Source organism: Thermobia domestica, chromosome 2 (assembly GCF_964235325.1).
Source record: "Thermobia domestica chromosome 2, izTheDome1.hap1.1, whole genome shotgun sequence".
Taxonomy (NCBI): domain Eukaryota; kingdom Metazoa; phylum Arthropoda; class Insecta; order Zygentoma; family Lepismatidae; genus Thermobia; species Thermobia domestica.
Window position 1 is genome coordinate 226,813,000 of NC_137455.1, and position 15,823 is coordinate 226,828,822.

General features: G+C 36.2%; 1 protein-coding gene across 3 annotated transcripts in view; it reads left to right on the plus strand.

The window, feature by feature from the left end:
* Hr51 (photoreceptor-specific nuclear hormone receptor 51) overlaps positions 1-15,823 on the plus strand; it is a 1,106,739-nt gene that overhangs the window by 238,312 nt on the left and 852,604 nt on the right. The window lies entirely within an intron of this gene.

Here is a 15,823-nt window from a genome sequence, read left to right on the forward strand (position 1 = left end):
CGAACAAAATGAAAGACTTCGCTCAAAAAAAGTAGCCCACCCTCAAAAGTAAGCTACCTGTTAAAGACTTTTCCATAACAAATGACCTGCCATATGTTAGGGTTATTATAGGAATATTTGGTTATAAAATACACATAGATCTATCAACAAAAGTAATTTCTTGCCCTAATTTTTTTTTCGAGTGAAGTGAAGTGATATACCCTTCTACTGAGAGGTGACTGTCTCACGTACGTGGATTCCCACTGACGCTATTTCGTCGTATAGGGCATGAACTGAAAAAGTTGTCCATAAAGATCTTATGGCCAACATTTTTCAGCTCATCTACCAACCTCAGAACCAGTTCATGCCCTATACCTGAGTGCTGCACACAAGTCAAATAACCTGATTTCCCGATGTAGACTCCATCTTATAAGTATATTTACTAGCATTAGTGAGTTGGAATACCTTGATACCAAATAGCTTATGCTGCTTGGAAATATACTGTTTGAACACAACCTTCCCGTAGAACAAGACAGTAATTTAATCTACAGATAACACTGTTAGATGGCATTCTTTCGTGAATTAGTTTATTTATCTTGTTAAAGAAACACCTCGATTTCCAGATGCCGTCATACCCCGGAGAATTTGTGTCACGACTCATAATGTTACCCTCGAAGTGTAACTTACTGAGAATAAAACGGAACCTTTTATACACCATGGTCCATTTCTTTTGTTCTTCAGTACATTACTCGAGGAACACACATAGCTAGCTCCTTTAAGGGAACGGGTACCTTATGTTCACCTGTAACGATCAAATAGGGAAATCAATTTTATTCTTATGAACCCTTTGGGGATCTTATCGTACATTTTGTACGATACGCATTTTTCATGGTACATTGCGTTATTTCTATTCTATTTGAGCTTTTTCGTCCGGTTTTTTTTTTCAAGTCCAGATACATTGTAGAAGACATTACGTATGGTTTCAGACCGTCCTGCGTCCAGACATAGGAGGTGATGACCCGGAGAATTTGTGTCACGACTCATAATGTTACCCTCGAAGTGTAACTTACTGAGAATAAAACGGAACCTTTTATACTCCATGGTCCATTTCTTTTGTTCTTCAGTACATTACTCATAATGTTAGAGAAATAACATTATTCTCAGTAATTTTGAAATAGAAATTTTCCCTTATGAAGCCTATGTTCATTATTTTTTGGCGGGCTTATTTTTTCACGTAGAAGATTGAAATTTTGCACAAACATTCAGTCTACCGAGTAGTATTTACCAGATTTTTTGTTCCGATGTCAGTGCTAAAACAGGGGGAGAACCAGAGGGGCAAAGGGGTGAAAAAGGGATATTTTTACCCCCAAAATCCAGTTTCTCGTCATTTTCCCGCCTCACATACATGATGGGGACACGTGAGTCATACCGTCTGAAAGGCAGTTTCATTCTGAAGAGAATGACGGTCGAATTATTATATTAGGGTAATTAGGGACGTCTCAGTGATTTTTTTCAAAATATACTTCTGTATAGGGTAACATGGAAAATTTTCTGATTTTTTTGTTTTTTGGCGGGCTTATTTTTGCACCTAGAACATTGAAATTGTGCACAAACATTCAGTCCACCGAGTAGCATTTAACAGATTTTTTCAGATTTCTGCGTTATAACAGGGGGGTCCAGAGGGGCTAAAAGTTGAAAAAAGGGAAATTTAGACCAAAAAATCCCTTTTTTCTGGAACTTTCCGCCTTAGATACAAGATGGAGACATGTGAATGGTACCGCCTGAAAGACAGTTCTATTCAGAAGAGAATATGGGCGACACATGTCCCTAGGGTAATTAGGGATGTCTCAGGAAATTTTTTCCCTGAGAAATTTTTTCCCTTTGTGGTAATTTGGGGCATTGTGGGAATTTTTGATAAAATTTCTCCCGCCCTTACTATTCAAGATAGAAACTTGAAATTTGGCACACACAATCAGTATACCGAGTACTATTTATCAGATTTTTTTAGGTGGCTACGTTCACACAAGGGGGGTCCAGGGGGGCCAAAGTTGGAGGAAAAAAATTTTCCCTCCGAAATTTTCACTTTGACATTTTTTCCCGCTTCTGTTATATGGTATGAGCATGCAAGTGGTGCCATTTGAAAGCCAGCTCTATTCTGAAGAGAATGAGGTATGAACCATGATCCTAGGATAAATAGTGACGATGCAGTAGCTGCTTGACTGAAAGTCTAAAAAATAGCCCAAAAAGCCAACATCCCGAAAGGGTTAATCTTTTCCGAAAATATTTCTTTACTGTACATAATTTGTATATTTCTTTTAATTAATTTATGTTGGTTGAGTCAAACTTATCTGCACAATTTCAAGAATATGGTTAACTTAATTTTAGTTGCAGTCTATTTATAATCTTTGCTTTTCGGCACACATATTTTTGGTTTCAATAATTTGTAATTGGTTAGTCGTGAGCATATTCTTTCGTAACTTTTTTTATGTTCAGTTGTTTTGTTTTTGTGAATTAAATTTAGTTAATTTCTGAGACATAAATAAATATCTAGATAATTTAAGTAGCGAATGGATAATTACCAAATACTGAAATAAATTGTATCTATTGGTAGAAATAAAAGAAAAAAGTGAGATGCATCTTTTCTATTTTCTCTATGCTAACATACAAGAAATTTTTAGTAGATATTTACATATTAATTTTAAATTAAAAAACCTTCACGGAGGGAGACCTCCTGGCATATGAACTCCTTTTAAATTTGTTCTCTTTTCTATAACCAAAACTAAGGTTCAACTTATGGAAAGAAATTACAAGGTAGTACAGCCTTATCCATCTTCGCTCTTAATAGAGAATTACTATGGTTATGAATACTCAACAACAATCCAATATGAACAAGTCTCTATCTCTCTTCCTTTTGTTTGTCTTGCATCCAGTTTATATATCGTTTTGCCTTTCACCTGTTGTACTCATACTTGTATTTGTTTTTGTTTTTGACTTACACTAATCTTAGAAGTCTTTGCTTCCTAGAAAGTGAAAATTTCCTACTTTTCAGGAAGTATTACTTAATCCTATTTTTACAATAATATATTAAATTCTCTCTCTTTCTTTTTCTTTTTTCTTTTTTATACACATTTAATAGTCCAAATCATATCACAATATGTTTACAAAATTGCAGATAATTTGTGTCTAGTTTTGTGATATGTCTGTTACTTTCTAGATTAGGATCGAGCATTTTTTTTTCTTTTACTTGAGGAATATAGTGCTTTCTTCTACTTGGCGAGACTATTTAGATTTACTTTTAGGTCTCTGAATTTCTTTTATCTTCTTTGCATAATATTAACACAGGAATGGAAAAGAGTGAAATAAACAAGTATATGAATGTACAGGGTGATTTTTTTTTTTTTTAATTCACGGATTTCATTTGAGTTTGATTTCCAAGTGAAGTTCAATTTTCATGCGGTTTCTGACAAATGATCAAGAACTGATGGGAGATTTATGTAACTTCTTGTTTAAATTCATCAGGGGTAATATCGGTTAGGCCTCAACTAAAAAAGCAAATATTCGCCAGTGTATCTTACAATTGGAATGAGATGCGGTGCGGTGTGGAGATTTGAGTTTTCTTCTTTAGATGGCAACCTTGCTAAGGTCAATAAAAATCAGGAAACTGGACCGTTGTATTGGGAATTGTGCTGTACAGCTGTACTGCTGTTGTGCTGTACTATGTATAATATCTTTAAATACTAATTTCATCTTGTTACAATATTTGTTACAAATACTCGCTCAACTTATTAATCAAATAGTTTACGAACTGCAAAATCAAGCCTGTTATCCCTGCACAATGGGTAATATGAAAGAGTAAAATATTTTTTCCTCAGGTCTCTAAATACGTCATGTCTACTTTATTTCTTCAAAATATTTGGTCTAGGAATTAATTCGTGCGGGTGGACAAGAGATGGCGCAACGAACGGAGCGTCCCACAGTTCCGTGTATCCACACATGTGTTGCAAACCCCTGTCATCGCGTATCGTTCGTAGTATAGGGCAGTGGATTAAAGCGTCAACAACACCAGTTTGTAGTTAAGTGAACATGGCGCAATTTGTGCCTGATAAAGTGTTTTTGCGGGGTGTCCTGCTGCATTACTTTAACATGCAGAAAAGTGCGACTGAAAGTCATCGTATTTTGGTGGAAGTGTATGGTGACCATGCTCTAGCTGAGCGAACGTGTCAGAAGTGGTTTGCACGGTTTAGAAGTGGTGATTTCGGCTTGGCAGACCAAGAGCGAGCTGGACAGCCAAAAAAATTTCAAGACGAAGAATTGACAGCATTGCTCGAGCAGGATTCGTGTCAAACGCAGGATCAACTTGCAGCAGCATTAGGCGTTGATCAAACAACAGTCTCCAAACGCTTGAAAGCCATGGGAATGATTCAAAAGATGTCACATTGGGTTCCACATGAATTGAAAGACAGAGACGTTGAAAGACGAAAAACCATTTGCGAATTGCTACTTCAACGACAAAGCAGAAAGGGGTTTCTGCATCGAATTATTACGGGTGATGAGAAGTGGATCCATTACGAGAACTCTAAACGAAAAAAGGCCTGGGTGAAACCAGGTGAACCAGGTCCATCACAACCAAAACGAGATATTCACTGTGCAAAGGTTATGCTGTGCATATGGTGGGATATGAAAGGTGTGGTGTACTATGAGCTGCTGCAACCGGGTGAAACTATGAATGGAGAACGTTATCGACGACAATTAATGCGTTTGAAGCAAGCTCTGGCCAGAACACGACCAGAATGGGAGAACAGACATGATAAACTTATTGTTCAACATGATAACGCTCGCCCACATGTCGCAAAACCGGTCAAAACCTATTTAGAAAATGTCGGATGGGAAGTTTTACCCCACCCGCCGTATTCACCAGACGTTGCTCCTTCGGACTACTACTTGTTCGATTGCATGAACAACGATTTGATTGGACAGCGGTTTACTTCTTCAGAAGATATCGAAACATGGGTCTCTGACTGGATCGCTTCCAAGGATGAGGACTTCTTTCGCCACGGAATCCGTACATTGCCTGACAGATGGACGAAAGTGGTGGCTAGCGATGGACAATATTTTTCTTAAGGTATTTATGTATTTTGTGTTTGTACTACAGCTTCAATGTGTGCGTACCAACCGCACGAATTAATTCCTAGACCAAATATATAAAAGCTAATAGAAAAAGTTTATAATTGCACAGATGACATTCTTAAGTGCCACTAAAATCAACTATTGTGAGATGAAATGTAATGAGGCGATATTATGCAAAGATGAGAATGATGTGCTTAAGCAGCAATACTGTATTCATGTACTGTTTATTGCATGACAGGAAATAGTCTTTGATGCATAGTAATCCGTAGCAGCGGCGTATTGTATACATCGTTCTTCGAGTCAACTAAATGTATTTATTTATGTTCCTCAATTAGATATAGGCCTAGTAATCGAACAAATGTCCCTCGTATGTATGTGATTTTTCCATGATAATGTATAAGAATTTTATCCGTGATTTATGTGTGCTTACTAATATGCTACGAAGTTTGCCCATCATGTCACTCCTGTTATTGTCTCTCCGTACAAATTACCTGCTACAGACGTATAATTTACATCTCCTTGGATATATTGTGAAGGGATGTAAAGGTGTCATGTATTTACGATATATTGTGTATTATCTATTTTGTTCCAAAGTTTGGGGCATTTCATATTGAATTGGACTTAGTGGAAATGACAATCTTTATTCACTTGAAATTATGAACTCGAAATTATCAACGTCAAATCTATATTGAAGTCACATTTTTTTCTTCATTTACTTTACAGACAAGGAAGTATTCCTGCTTTGTGTCGTCTTGTTCTTACATGTGTATTTCTTAATTAATAATTCTACTTTACATTTCTTTCAATTCTACCTGTGTTCATTTCTTTGAAAAGCAACCCAGGTTTGATTCCATCGTCTTTAGCTCTCTCAAATTTGATTTCTAAATCCTGGACGCAATTTATCAGTTCAGACATCCCCAAAGTTTCAATTTATTTTCGTTTTGTCTGAACCATTTGGGCTGACAAGTGTCAGTTGCACAATATTATCTTGCTGCTTGTAAATAATTTTGCCCATACTTGGAATTGCATGAATCTGCAAATGTTACCACTTTCAGTTTCATTTGTCGTAACTGTTGGATGCTAGTAGGTAAATGATTGCTCCTGTTCCGGTCTGGATACTCTTCGCCGACTCTTGTCATCCCACTCCCTACCTCTGACAACGAAATCCTGTTTTAATTGATTAAATTAAAACAGCTTCGTGCGTCTTCTGACTCCACAAGACGAAGACAACCATGGATGGCGCGTCTCAAATTTGGACGACGGTCAACTTTCTAGAAATACTGGTTGACGTAGAAGTTCATCTGCTGTACAAGCTTGAGAGAACTGACGGTAAAAACCTGGAGGGACAAATCAATCGTTCGCACATCTGATTAAAGAAGATAGCTGTTCTTGATTTCTTGTGTCCCTGTAAAGGAATCAAGAACACACACTACGTCTGTGGTCAACCTTCAACCAAGTTGCAGGCCGAGGAGACTGTGTACTGTTTAATTGTTTAAAAGGAATTTTCAGGCTCGACTTCACTTTTCTTCTCGATCACATACACTTTCTCTTCGTTATCATCATCATATATGCTTCCTTCTCTCCCTTCTCTTCCTTACTTTCTCTCAGCTTCCTCATCACTAGAACTCTCACTATCAAAATCAACGGAAACATCCACTCCCTCTTCATCAGTACCAAATCTTTCGACAGCTTTAAGAATATCGAAGTGGAAAAGAAACTCCACTATAATTGCTTTTGATGAAACGAAGAAACAAACCCAGTAACAGAACCCTTAATCTTCTATTACACCACTCAATGCCCTCAAATTACTCCAATCAATTGCCAATAGCTAATAACAGTACCATAAGCCATTACAAAACCAACTAAAACACTTACTTTCTGCTTTTGCTCACAATAACAACTGCGGAAATAAAATTATGATTGTAAGTGGAGGAAACTGGAGAAAGGAGGTAGTAACGCTATGAGAGATTCAATATCTAGGTACATCAGTATGAACTGTGGACCTAAAAAGCTGATAACTTTTTTCCTTCGATTGTTCGTAAGCGAAGACGGAAATATTACTAGGTATGCTACTCCAAAACATAAGGCTTCATTTCAAAGCAAAATTTGAAGTAATGTCATCACTTTATATCGCCGAACGCAAAGAGAGGAAAATTCATTTTGTCATAGCGTTATACCCTTAAACATCCTTTTGAAATCCTTTTGAGACAAAAGTCATTTTGAAGCAAACACATAGGCTCTATTATTTACAGCATGTGTGTTGATCGTGACGGGGACAAATAGCCTCGTTGCTGACGTTTCCATTAAATCCCAATCAATCAATCAATCAAAACCATTGAAAATAAAACCCTAGACTTAGCAACGTAGTAAATAGGAAAAGAAAGAGATATTTTCAGAACAAAAACAGTATGTACTGTATATCCTAGAAAGTTAGATTTCATAATTAGGAATGCTTTTCATTTAAGTGACATTAACAGTTTCAAATTAGTTAGAAGTAAGTTGGAGTATGGTTCATCCAGTGGCGTAACAAGACGGGGGGGGGCAAGGGGGCATTGCCCCCCCCAAGTTCTGGTATAAGTTATTGGGGGCGCCGAAGGCGCCTAATGATTACTTTGCCTTTTTTAAGCCGATTGAAGAATGAAAAGTTTATGTACAAAAACAGTGTTCTGTATACACTGCCAAATCTTCGACAAAATATAGAGTGCAGTGCTTTGTATTATTATAACTAATGGACACTTTTTCTGTTCCTTTTGTGATGATTGTCTAGGGCACCTTTGATACAATAAAATAAAGAAATAAAAATTACCTATATGGCAGTCAAGCAGCGATATAAACATTATCTTAATCCTTTGTCGCCATATATGGGCGACATAATGCTTCGATAGAATGAAAAAGGAAATAATGTTACAATGACGGAGCATTGTAAATATATTAATTATTCCTTTCGTCGCCCCTGACTGTATAGGGGCGCCTTCGATAGAACAAACAAGGAGTAATATTGCACCAAGGGCGCTGTAGATATATTAATTATTCCTTTTGGCGCCCCTGATTGTTTAGGGGCGCCTTCAATAGAACAAACAAGGATGTAATAATGCAGCAAGAACACTGTAGATATATTAATTATTCATTTTGTCACCCCTGATTGCATAGGGGCGCCTTCGATAGAACAAAAATGGATGTAATATTGCACCAAGGGCGTTGAAGATATATTAATTATTCCTTTTGGCGCCCCTGATTATTTAGGGGCGACTTCACTAGAACAAAAAAGGATGTAATATTGCACCAAGGGCACTGTAGATATATTAATTATTCCTTTTGGCGCCCCTGATTGTTAAGGGTACCTTCAATAGAACAAAAAAGGTTGTAATATTGCACCAAGGGCACTGTAAATATATTAATTACTCATTTTGTCGCCTCTGATAGTATAGGGGCGCCTTCGATAGAACAAAAATGGATGTAATATTGCACCAAGGGCGCTGAAGATATATTAATTACTCCTTTTGGCGCCCCTGATTATTTAGGGGCGACTTCAATAGAACAAAAAAGGATGTAATATTGCACCAAGGGCACTGTAGATATATTAATTATTCCTTTTGGCGCCCCTGATTGTTTAGGGGCACCTTCAATAGAACAAAAAAGGATGTAATATTGCACCAAGGGCACTGTAAATATATTAATTACTCATTTTGTCGCCCCTGATAGTATAGGGGCGCCTTCGATAGAACAAAAATGGATGTAATATTGCGCCAAGGGCGCTGTAGATATATCATTATTTTTGATGCCCCTGATTGTATAGGGGTGCCTTCGATAGACCAAACAAGGATGTCATATTGCACCAAGCACGCTGTAGATACGGTATATTAGTTATCCCTTTTGGCGCCCCTGATTGTTTAGGGGCGCCTTCAATAGAACAATAAAGGATGTAATAATGCATCAAGGGCGCTGCAGATATATAATTATTCATTTTGTCGCCCCTGATAGTATAGGGGCGCCTTCGATAGAACAAAAATGGATGTAATATTGCGCCAAGGGCGCTGTAGATATATCATTCTTTTTGGTGCCCCTGATTGTATAGGGGTGCCTTCGATAGAACAAACAAGGATGTAATATTGCGCCAAGGGCGCTGTAGATATTTTAATATTTCCTTTTTTCGCCCCTGATTGTATAGGGGGGCCTTCGATAGAACAAACAAGGATCTCCTAAGCTACCGCGCAGGAAACAACTCCGAAAAGACTAGAACACTCGCAGACATCCGCGAAAAATTACCAATTCAACACCGCAAAAAAGAAATTACGCGCAACAAATTATGAATCTTTGGACAATCCTAGGATCATATCCATACCTAGTTGGGTTCATAATAAAGAAATGTTTCCAACTGTACCACTCAAATTTCCCTACCTATAATGTACCAGAAGCGGGGATATCCTGCCCAAAGTGGAAAAAGGGGATTTTTCAGATCGTTTTTCTTTTTTCGGGAATTCCTCCCCTCAGGGAGATGTGAGTGGTACCGTTTAAAACCTACCACCATTCTAAACAAAACCAGGTACAAACCATGACCGTAAGGTAAATAGTGATTTAAAAAAAAAAAAAATCTGAATTTTTCCCCTATTACACAGTTTTAGTCAATGTGTTTAGTAAAGTAGCTACAGGTCATCCCTATTTGTCGTAGGACCATGGTTTGTACCTCATTTTGTTCGTAATGAAGCAACATTTCCAACGGTACCACTAGCATTGCGCTGTCATGTACCTGAGGAGATAAATTTCCGATAAAGTTCTAATTTTTGAAAATTTTAATTTCCTCCTTTTCTTTATACATTTTTGGCGGAAATCTCTCCCCTCAGGTACACGATAAGAACATACACGTGATGCGATTTAAAACGCTGGTTCATTACAAACAAAAAGATACAAACTATAATCCTAGAATAAGTAACCTTGGTGCTAGAGCTGATTTACTAAATTTCCCTCCCCTTTCTTGGGCAATAATTACTAATGTATTGTTATTCAATAAGCTCTAGCGTCAAGAGTGTTCGTTGTAGGATTATGGTTCGTACCTCATTTTGTTTGTAATGAAGTAACGTTTCGAACTGTACCACTGCCGTGGCGCTAGAATGATCTGGGGGAGGAAATTCTCAAAAAGGTTATTTTTCCTGACAAAGTCTCTTTTTCCCAATTTGAGCGGGATCTGTTCACTTCTGGTACATAATGGGGAAATTTGAATGGTACAGTTGGAAACATTCCTTCATTACAAATACAAAGAATTACGGACTATCATTCTACGATAAAGAGTCTCGACACTAGAGCTTGTTGAATAACAATAGTAGATATTAGGAAAAATAGTAAATGAATTTTAGCACCAAGACTATTTACCCCAGTATCATGGTTCATACCTCGTTGGTTTGGAGTGAAGAAATGTTTTTTTTGTGTTTGTTTGTGACATTCGCATGTGCATGTTGTGTACCGGAGGGAAGAAATTCGCAGGAAATGGGGACTTTTTAAAAAATTCCTTTTTTCCCAATTTGGACAGGAATTTTATTGCCTTAGGTACATATTAGGGAAATTTACAGGTTAGGAAAACACTGTTTCATTCCGAACAAAACGGTCTATGAACCATGATTCTACGATATAAAGTCTCAACACAATAGCTGCTCGACTGAAAGTCTACAATTTACCTTAAAAAGTGAAAATCTCAAGAGGGTTAATGTATAGGGTTTTCTAGTTTGAACGAATTGTTTGTACAGTTTGTAGAATAATGTTTAACGACAAAAAAGTTTTAGTGAAAAGTTAGTGGTGGAAACAATAACTGTTCTGAATAGTAGTTTAAGGTCTCGAAAAAAAAAACTGCTTTAAAAAAAATCATTTCCATGCTTTTTTGCAGTGGCGGATCCAGGAGGAGCGATCGGGGCGATCCCCCCCAGAAGAGAAAACATTTTTTAATTTTATATATAAATAAAACCCATCCCACAGTTTGGAGCTCTTAAAAGTGGCTCTAAATATATGTATTACAACCCACCGCCCTCCCCCAGAAGCCCGTCCTGGATCCGCCCTTGCGTTTTTGGCTTGGATTTTTTTCTTTTAATATTTCATATTTAGTGAAGAAACAACAGTATGTTCCAGCTTTCTTTTCCCATCATAACTTTAAAAAAATACTGTATTCTGAAGAAAAATAAAAGGTAAGAGCCACCTCTCTAAGCTCTGTTGCTCAGTTCCTTAAACTAAACCATATTATGCTGATGCTATTAGTGCAACATTTTCTTCTGAAATATGAACAAAATTATGAAGCCTTTTCGGCTCTAATAAGACTTATTAGGTATTGAAGAGTATCTGAAACAATAGTGTTTGTGGAACGCCGGTGATACTTTTTTCTTGTCCGCCAGTTTGACTTTAAGCAACCCAAACAGCACATTTCAAGATGTATAAATTTCATGAACTAGATATCATGGTTAGGCAACCAACGTGGGACTTATGAGATGCTAGTTGTGTCAAAAGAGCGAAAATTTCCGTTTTCTTTTCAAAATCCTTTTTTTTTTTTTTTTTTTTTTTTTTTTTTATAACGAAAATAAAGCACGTCTCAAAAATCCGGCTATTTTGCATCTCTAGTCCGGTATATCAATACAAAGTGCAGTTCAATCTATGTACTGAAACATTTGAAGATTAATGTGTTGTAAAAGTAAAATAAGAAAAGTGTGCCTGTAGGTGTATTGTGAGAGTCTGTTGATCACTTTAAAAAAAATTTTTGTCGTTGTGATATGTCTTCAGCCTCTGAGTTCTGGAGAGTGAGAATGTGGCTTTAGTGCCGAACGTATACGGAACAATCATGTCGTACTATTTAGTGATTAATTAATAGTAAACTGTAATTCATACGTATCCCGACGCAAATCAAATGAGGTCTACTAGTTTTACTAATGTACGACTCTTGTGTTGAATGAATACATTGGGTGGGTAAAGAAGGTGTCATTACTTCAAGTAAGTCTAATATTTTAATTTTTCAAATGTATAGCTGTTTTCGTAAATTACAATTATTTTCCCACACACACGTAAAAAAAAAAAAAAAAAAAAAAAAAAAAAAAAAAAAAACATAACAGTAATACTGTAAAGATTAGTGGAAATTACGCTCTGTGATGGGGGGGGGGCGCTGTTGAGGGAGGGGCGTAAAAAAACGACTTGCCCCTTCCTATATTTGAAATGTTGTTACACGGCTGGGTTCATCTGTGTGGTTTACATCTTGTAAGTTAAATTCAAGTAAATTAGAAATGATTCAAAATAAATTTTTACAATTTCTTTACTTTAAGAAATATCATATGTCTGCACTAAGATTAAGAATTTCATACTCCAATTTATTGTCTGAATTTTAATATATTAGCCAGTGGCGGCCGGTGGATTGTGGTTTCGGATGTTGCAGCACGAACGATCGGAGACAGAAGATATAAAGTGGACTCATTGACTAATCAGCATAACTTTAGATGCAAATGCTATGTGACATGTTACATTAAATAAAATTATGTTTTTTAAAAATAAAATAATGCAGAACATTTTATCCGATTAATCACCTTATTTAATTAGTAAGTTCATTCTTCTCTCTTTGATGGGAGCAAATCTGCCTAATACATGCTGGTTGAACTCTAGTATTCTTATTGTCAGGTCTTTCTCGATGGAAAGCATAACCAATGGTGATAACCTTTCTTGGGACATTCAATTCCTTGAAAGTGTCAATTCTTTTTGATGTGAAAAAACTTTTCTTCTTTTGCTAACGCCATAGGTACAGTTAATATTAATTTCAGAAGCTTTGTAGATTCACTAAATATTTTTTCTCTATTATTGCGAACAATTCATTCTAGCAAACCCAGTCCCTGACAGTGATCCTAATTTCTCTTCAGTGTAGACTGAAGAGAGCTTGTAGCAGAGATTAGTGTTATAAAAAATGTACATTGAACACCCTTTATTCACAATTTGTCTAGGAAAATTTAAAATAAATTGTGAAAATGTATCTAATGCATACAACATTACTGCCATAAGATGTCCTGTAAATTTAAACCGGTGTTTTTACGAACACTCACCTGAATTGCACTTTGCTTGCTTGTCTAAGCCTTAATTGCAAATTTTTCCTCAGTTGAAAGCTGGGCAATTTTTTGTAAGTTATTTACAGAAGTCATGGTATACAATTCATTCAGAATTTGTAGGTTATTTACAGAATTAAACCCAATAACTAATAACCAAAACAGCTGATACAAAAGAGGTACTTGTATATGAATTGCGAATGTCAGATATTCATACATAGGGCTGTCAACTGGTCGGCCGGAAAAAATGCTGTTATTTTGATTAAAGCCGGTGACGGGTACAAACTTCTCACCAGCCTCTTTATGACCGGTTTTTTTTCAAATTTGTATCTAATTCGAAGCAATTTTATCTAGTTCGAAGTATAGATATTGAATCCCCTGTCATTCTTTAAACCCAAAACTGTTACCTTTCACCATCTATCAACGATTAATATATTTTGTTCACCTGCTTAGATAATTTTAGAGAGATGACAGGGACTGTATCAGGGAAAATTTGAAATTTGCTTTCAAGGAATTTTATACATTTATTAAGATAGGGAAAGGACTTCTTAAAGCAATTTCCTGTAGTTGAAGTAGAGACCATCCGCCTTATGCAGAGTCGTTTTGACGTGTGATTAGCGTCATATTAAAGGCCTGACTACTTCAGGAAACATATGTTAATCGAACTCTGTACGAACACGTCAGAACGACTCTGCATAAAGCCCTATATGTTTAAAGAGTGAATTTCATTTTCCAAATCCAAAATTGTCACATAAAGATTATTATACTTTTGTTCATCTGTTTCGATAATTTTAAAGAAATGGTAGTTACTGGTAAATACAATAAATTGATCAATGCCGATTGATCAATTTCAGTTTCTCATTTATGGCACAATGTATCTATTAAGCTTATTAGTGAATCTTCTAAGGATATACAGAATATATGTGCTAATGCACTTTTGTTCATGATAGTACATTTTCCTGCCATGGATAGATCCAAACAGAGATACTTCACGCTTATACCTATATCGTAGGGAATTTTGAGAAGGTGCCGGTTTTTTTATTTTACAGAGTTGGCAACCCTATTCATACATCAACACACACACAGGTGCGTAAAAGAAAAACTACATTCCAAATCATCCGTCTTGGTTGTTACGCAATGCACGACGGACACAATATACTTCCACATGAGACGAAACAATTCTTATAAATGTCATACGTTCTGGAAAGCAACCTTGAAACCCGCCAGATGTAGGAACAGCATGTTAGCTGGGAGGGGTCCAAAGTATTTGAGGGAGGTTCAATACGTCTATGTAATATCGAACCTGTCTTATACTGCACCCGAAAAGACCATAAGTAATTCTTAATTACTGTCACTTATATTTTTAGAGAAAATGATAGAACGATTATTTTTATAAGAAAAGAAAGAGTATGTGATGAGGCGTAAAATAAAATATTTAGCCTATATCAATAATTTCTCTGTTAAACAACTATAGTTCGTTAGGACAGTCTACAAATGTTAGTCTAGTTTCGAAATTTTTGGGAGATCCGGACCCGGTGCCCGCCCCCCGGTGGCTACGCTCCTGAGCATTGATAACTAGTCCCAAATTCAATGTGGTGTTCCCCATCATGTAGTTTTATGTGGAAATTATCAACAGTATAAAATAGACTTATTTTATAAAAGAAATATGTATATACTAAAATACTATCCACAGAGTGGGGGGGGGGGGGTTGGATTCTACATATTGACTTATTAATACTTGGTTCACAAATTACTGTATAAGAAGCCTTCATTATCTATATATGCAAGAGTTAACTTGTAAATGCGGGTGTACTTTCATATGTTTTCTGCTCTACTACATATTTTCTTTCTTATTTTATAGTTCTGCATCACTTTTTTTTTTTTTAATTGTCATTATATTGATTTCCTTCAGTATAGTCCCGTAATTTAAAAATATGAATGCATAAAAACAAATTGCATTTGTTAACTGCTAGTGAAATAAAATTTAGAAATCTTATTTAGCGCGAAAACGCTTCTCATTCACTGGAAACCATGCTGTGTTGCAGAAGCACTGCAACGACCAGAGCCTTTAACTTCTGAGATAGGGGAAAGGAGACTTAACATTCGCTCCAATTGCCGCGCTGAAGGAATTTGGTCGTTGTATGCTCGCTGCAACGCAATATAAATTAGAGACTGTTTGACGGATTATTTTTCGGTTTTTTAAACAAATTAACGAAACGGACAGTTACAGAAGTAAAAAATATGTTATTTAAAGTATATATGGGAGTATTAGAAACTACGTTTTCTGTTCTTTACTACAATTGCTAATAATATTTTTTTCTTGAATACTTTGGTCGTTGCGCAACGCTGCAACACTAACACTAGCCGCCACTGATATTAGCCTTGAGGATAGGAGTGTAATACTGTACACACCAGCAAATTTTGTTATATAAAATTATAAACTATAAGATAGATGTTTCAGAATTTTTAAAAAATACGGTGTATATCATTTAATGCTGTTGGAATTAGAAACAGGAATAGAAATGTATTTAAATATGATATTCCTAGAACCGAAAAATTCAAGAACTCTCCTTTAGTACGTTTGTGTAAATTACATAATGACCTGTCAGCAAAAAAATCTAATTTTGGATTTATGAGTTCCCTTGGTAATATTTATGAAAATC